We start from the raw sequence: 6,865 nt of genomic DNA on the forward strand, positions 1-6,865 counted from the left end.
GCTGTGATGTGCAAGTTAGCAATGTGAGCGAGGGAGCTTTCCTGCAGGCTGATCGATGCACGGCGCTGCCCAGCTCCTGCACACCCGGTCCAGCTCAATAGCTAAACATTACATCCTTCCCAATCCGTATCATATATGTTAAAGCAGAGGGGAAAAAAAGACAGCAGGAACTATAGTGGAAATCCCACTTCTGAAAGAGGAGGAGCCAGACGATGAGCTACTGATGGTCAGAGGGTGCCAAACGGAGCATGTTGTAGTGTCATTAAAATGACCCTGTCTCTCTTTATATATTTATGTATTACACAGTAATGCGTAAATTAGTTGTATGGTATTGATATGCCAGTATTTAGTGGTATATACATTACAAGGCATAGAAAAGTGTCTATATAATGCCGCGTTACATCATCGTTACATCCAGCACTTGTGACTAAAATTTGGATGTGCGTATGTTCTTATCAAGCTTCAGACAGATGAAACAGCACTTGCTAGTGGCATCCTTCAACCACTTACAGTGACAAAATGCTTTTAATTGAATATTTTGACACCCCCCCCCACACACACACACACACACACACATTTTAAGTCAACACATTACACCCTGCAGACACTTTACTCTGCTACAGCTTAAAGCACCCTGATGGTTCATGGGCTTTGGGCCAAAAGGCAACACAGAAGCTCTGCAGGCGTGGTATGCCTATCATGTTGGCAGGAATGATTTTGCAAGACATGCCGGCGGAGCACTGCGCGGAGGAAGGGGGAAAAAAAACACTTCCCGAAAACTTTCCTGTAAGGGCAAGAGCATCCTCTAGCTCCATATCGCTGCTTGAGTGGAGCGCACACTACCAAGCCCCCCCACGTACTGGCACGGAGACATCTGGTAACTCTGCACTTTACAATTTGTAGTGCAGCAGCTGAACTCTCCCCACAAAAAGTGCTACAGGTTTTGGGTTTCGCTCTTTGCTGTATAACAGATCTAGTAAGCATGCGGAGGGGCAGGTTCCTGTAGTCCTTGCATTAAATCAGCGTTTTTGCATATTTTATGCACCACGGTGAGTGGTGGGACCATGGGCCAGCTCGCAAAGCCTGTCACATTTGTATAGTTGAAACAAGGATGAAGCCCAATTAGAGGAGCTTTATTTGAATGCCTTGCACAATGGGCAATGTTGGAAAAGTTGCTTGACTGGCCACGATTAAATGAAATCATTTTGCCTATAAAAATATTTTGTCTAAGAAAAATATTCATATTTATTTTCTGAGCAGTTGTAGCATAAGTGCCATGCTGCTATCACTTCACAAATGGATGTGAGAGTAATTTGGCCATTTTGAACCTCTGGGTATGAAGAATGATTTCACTCTGAAAGACTCCAGACAGAACTATTCTGACCAAGGCTGGTTTCCAAGAATGTTGTTTGTCACAGCACGGCCCCCTCCTCCCAGACGTGTGCCTGTGTGTGAGTGTGTTTGTTTGCATGGTCACGCCCTTCCCGTGTATCATACCTGTTCCTTGTTTTACATCGTTACTGTGCATGTATATAATGTCTTGTTTAGTCATTGATGTTTGTCTGTGTTTGAACCTACATTAGCCTGTGTGCTTCGCTGTCTTCGTTTAGTTACTTGTGCTAAATAAACGTCACTGTGTTCAACATGGTTCGTTTCTGCATCCTGCGAAGCCTCCCGCGTTACATTGTTATGTACTGATCATCATTATTCAGCAGAAAGCAAGCCCAAATACGGCTCTGTCACTTAACAATGGGCTTTATTCTGTAAACACCAGAGTCAACGCCACTTCATAAACGGCATGCTTAACAAAAGCACTGTTCAGACTGTATGTTTTACAAATGTATGGTACACACCAAACCCAACATGTCTAAGACCTAATAATATCAAACCCTCAAATGACAGATTCATCATAAGGATCTCAACCCATCTGTTCATACAAGGAACAGGTGTGTTTGGAGCTCTTAGGTGTGTCCTCTGTGCATGACCTGATCACACACAGTCTGTTTACCTTCTAACAATGTTTAAATAAGACACCGTAGTGCATGTTGCAAAAACAAACAAGGATGTCAGTTGCCTATGTATCTAAAGACATCATGTCATGTTTTAAGCATTCGGCCACTAAAAGATCTGCAGATATAAACGCTTCACAGGTTGTTTCCAACTGAAAGGTCTTAAGGCCTTCTGTTCCTCAGAACTCCAGTGAAGCTCTGTCTCAATGCAGCATTCATCAGCATCCAGCAGAATAGCTCCAGCTTCAAGCCATCTAACTTGTCACTATTATCAGCTGCTTCACCCAGCGTGTTAAATTTGGTTTGTAACTGAATACTACAGAATCTGACCAGAAGTAAGAAAGAATGTTTTACTTTAGCTGTAACCCAGTTGCAGTGAAATTTAGACTAATGTCAAGGACCAGGCTTGTCCTGTGAGTGAAGACGCAGACGTTTTGTACAGTCAAGTAAATATGGAGGGTGTTTCACTGCAAGAGCGCTTGTCCAAATCATGTATTTAACATTTCATCCAACAAATTCCCTACAAGGTCTTCACCAGGCAAACAACACAAGTACTACACATTACCATGAACACTGCCCCCTGATACTGTGGTCTCACCATTATCCAGGTTCATGATTACACCAACCTTCAGTGCAATCTATGCATCCAACATCGGTAGATTAAATAATCCATTAATTTACCACGTGAAGCTCAACCCCAACAAGACTGAGCTTCTGTATATCCCAGAAAGTCTCACTCCGCACCATGGCTTCACTGTTTCCTTCAAGCCTGTCACATTTGTATAGTTGAAATAAGGATGATGCCCAATTAGAGGCGCTTTATTTAAACACCTTGCACATGGGGCAATGTTGGAAAAGCTTCTTGACTGGCCATGAGTAAATGAAATGATTTTGCCTATAAAAAATATTTTGTAATTTTTTTTTTATATATATTTCCTTAGCAGTTATAGCATAAGTGACCTGCTGCTATCACTTCACAACTGGATGTGAGTGTAATTTTGCCATTTTGAACCTCTGGGTATGAAGAATGATTTCACTCTGAAAGACTCCAGACAGAACTATTCTGACCAAGGCTGGTTTCCAAGAATGTTGTTATGTACTGATCATCATCATTCAGCCGAAAGCAAGTCCAAATACTGTTCTAGCACGTAACAATGGGCTTTATTCTGTAAAAACTAGAGTCAATGCCACTTGTCACACCGTGACAACTCCCTGGTCACGCCGTCTGAAGCTACATGTAGCGCTGGCATAACTTTGGAAGACTAGTCATTGTTCTCAACCCATGGTTCAAACCTGACCCTGGTCATGTAGCTTTCTCCTTTGCGACTTCAAGCTTGTCTCTTGTCATCTCAAGGCTGTGCTCCAGCTTGCTACTTGCTGGTCTTCCTCTACGGGTTCCTCAGTCCCCTACAACTGATCCAGAATGCAGTAACACAGCTGGTCTTCAATTGTTTGAATTTCACACATTATCCCACTGATGTGATCCAGTGAAGGGGACAAAGATTTAAAACCAGATTTAAAACCCTGACGCATACCTAAAAAGCCAAGAATGGACCAGCCCCTACATACATGATAGCAATGGTCAAAGCCCAATCCATACCGCGAGTACATTGAACATCAAGTACAGCTCAGCTTGAAACAAAATATTTCGAGACTATTTTCTGTTCTGGCTCCCAGATGGAGGTAGAACTTGTACTGGCTGTCCAAAGAGGAGAATCCCCTGATGTCTTCAAAGTCTTCACAGACTGATCTATTTGTGGAGTATTTTAAATGCCCAATAATCCTGAATTTATGGAAATATCGTATTAATTGAAACCTTCTAAAAAGTATTGTTTGTTATTGCACTTATTATTTGGTATTGGACATGCTCATAATAATAAGCATCTGGATAAGAACATTTGCTAAATGTCTTAAATGTAAATGTATGTTTGTGTTATGTTTAGCATTAGGTTGTATTATCCAGGGGAGTAGGTGGGACCTCTTTGGAATCATAAACACAATGACACTGTTGTGTATATTTCTGCCTCTAGTTGTAAGTACTGGTGAAATAATCAGACATCTTCATAGTAGATAAGATGCAGAAAACAGCAGCAGTAATATACGCAGCATTCCCGAGTGATGAAAGGATCCAAATGAAAAACTGGGAAAATACCAGCGACTGAAAGAGGAAAAATGCCTTTTTTTACTTTTTTTTTTTTTTTTTTGCTTTTTGCTAGTTACCAGCCCCTTAGTCCCTTTATGTATGTGTAATTTCTAAAGTAGAATGTATTATGATGCCAGAATATAATCAGCAAAAATAAAAGAACAGGTAATATCTAGGTATAGCATACATGTTCAGTGTCTACAGATGAAGAAACAATGAACGTTTTAACATGATTACTATTCGACTGTAGATATTTTATTCTTAGTTATATTTTCTAGTAGCAGTCGAATAATAAAATGGTTAAATATTAGGATAGTATTTAACTGGTCACCCTAAACATTGTTCTTCTGTCAAGTGTCGACTGATTGGCTAATTGACAAGAAAAAATAACTGCATTTTTGTGCTGTTGTGCAGTTATGGTGCATGCAAAATGCCGACGACAAAGTTTACCTTATGGCAACTGAACTGTCTTCTGTATTTGTATTCCTCTTCTTTTTCCACTTAAAAAGTTTAAAGGGTTTACTTCTTGTGTTACTTTCATATTTTTCTGTGGATTCCTTGAGATTCGCTTCGCTTTTGGAAAACAATCTTTTCAAAGACCTTTTGGTATAAATGCTGTTTTTAGCCATGGCACGCAGTTTTTATGGTAAAAAAAGTACCACTCAGAAAACAATACAGATGACAGAAAACAGATTACAAAATCGATTGTTGAAAACATGCGTAGTAGTTCGTTATAGCGCGCTGATTCCCGAGTTCTGTGTGCAATTGCCCCTGCTGTACGCGTTATAGCGCGCTGATTCCCGAGTTCTGTGTGCAATTGCCCCTGCTGTACGCGTTATAGCGCGCTGATTCCCGAGTTCTGTGTGAAATTGCCCCTGCTGTACGCGTTATAGCGCGCTGATTCCCGAGTTCTGTGTGCAATTGCCCCTGCTGTACGCGTTATAGCGCGCTGATTCCCGAGTTCTGTGTGAAATTGCCCCTGCTGTACGCGTTATAGCGCGCTGATTCCCGAGTTCTGTGTGAAATTGCCCCTGCTGTACGCGTTATAGCGCGCTGATTCCCGAGTTCTGTGTGCAATTGCCCCTGCTGTACGTGTTGCACCAGCAGCCGCCACATCTTTTGCGCTCTGAAAAGAGTCGTACAGGTAAACGGTAAGACAGACACGCCTACCCTTTCAGCGTAATGGGTGATGCCAGTGAAACATTTACTCTCAGAAGAGATTAACATTTTGTCGGTATGGTAGTTTTTAATTGTAGACCCGATTATACACCCCTCCCCAGTCTACAAAGATTAAGTTGATTCATCCCATTTCATTGGTATAAATAAAGATTCCCTTATGCTAAAAAAGATAAATACCCTTTAAATACGCCCTGGCCATCTGTTTTAATACTTAAAACATATTTTACAGTAAGAAAAAAGCTCAGTCAATAAATAGACTCTCGATGCGTTCAATAATCGCGAGATTCTGCATAATCCTTTGTTGTGCTACAATTTGAGCCGTTTCTGTGTAAGGAAATAGATTTGTTTTAGCATTATTATCCACATGTAGATAGCGCACTGACAAGAGCATCTATCTTTCAGTGTAACTATTTTTCAAGGGATGATTGGAAACTTAGCAGAGTACATGAAAGTACGTGAGAGTATATCCGCGTACTAGATTATCCATTTGTGATTTACCCTGCAGTACTTTTCGATGGAGAAACCTTTAATGATTTGGTGGTTGTCACTTGGACATGACATTAGACCAAATACGTAGCTCGCAAAGGTTTCCCGACGTCTTTCTCTTTTTGGCGTCGGTGTATTTTAGCCGGAAGATGTAAATGTTTACTTATGCACTTAGAATTACGGTTTAACACTGATACTACCATTCTAACTAATAACCTGAGAGAGGGAAAGAGACTGTCAGGGCAACTACCTAAATTGATATAGCCAAGGAATAGCTGATTTACCCCAAAACCCTTGATCTTGATTGTAATGCCAAAAACTCAAAAAAGTAGATTATGTCAGGTCAGAGCTAAACAGATTTCGCTACAAACACTGTGGGCCATGGATTTGCTCCAGTACCTGCTATGAGTTTGCGTAACATAGACCAAAATGAGGCCATTTTGAGTACTTATGGTGGATGTGGAGTAATTCTCGTCACCCATCTTTCTCATTTTTTAAAGACATGAGTCGCACTAGCGCGGAAGCTCAGCTTGTCAAGGTAATGGTATTGCCTGAAATAGGCCATATAGAAAATCTCACAAATTAACATTTCAGAGTTTAGCCACTAGAGGTCATAAAGAGGCAAGATTTAGAGCCAACATATCCAATAATTTTTATCGTCAGCAGTAGGCTATAACAAATAAGTAACAGAAGGACTATACACTGAGTTAATAAGTCAATAACAGTACAACATGGTACAAGTATTTTAAGTTAAAATAAGGAATAATAACACTTTATACATGCACTAGCTACACATTTTAAAGCAACCAATAACAACTCTTTATATATGGACTAACTTCTTTCTTTAAAGTAACGAGTAACATAACACGGGACTACTGTATGTACTGTACAAACTCCAGTATTTATTGTTTATTGTCTAATAGAGTTTATGTATTTTGCACTTCTAGGCATCAGCATCGATCCCTGTATTTCAACAGTATTCTACATCATTGGTATTTTGGACTCTACTGTACTGGCTAGGATGTATTCTATGAGTAAATGACAAAGC

Source organism: Electrophorus electricus, chromosome 3 (genome assembly GCF_041902795.1).
Source record: "Electrophorus electricus isolate QZ-2024a chromosome 3, ASM4190279v1, whole genome shotgun sequence".
In the NCBI taxonomy this organism is placed as follows: domain Eukaryota; kingdom Metazoa; phylum Chordata; class Actinopteri; order Gymnotiformes; family Gymnotidae; genus Electrophorus; species Electrophorus electricus.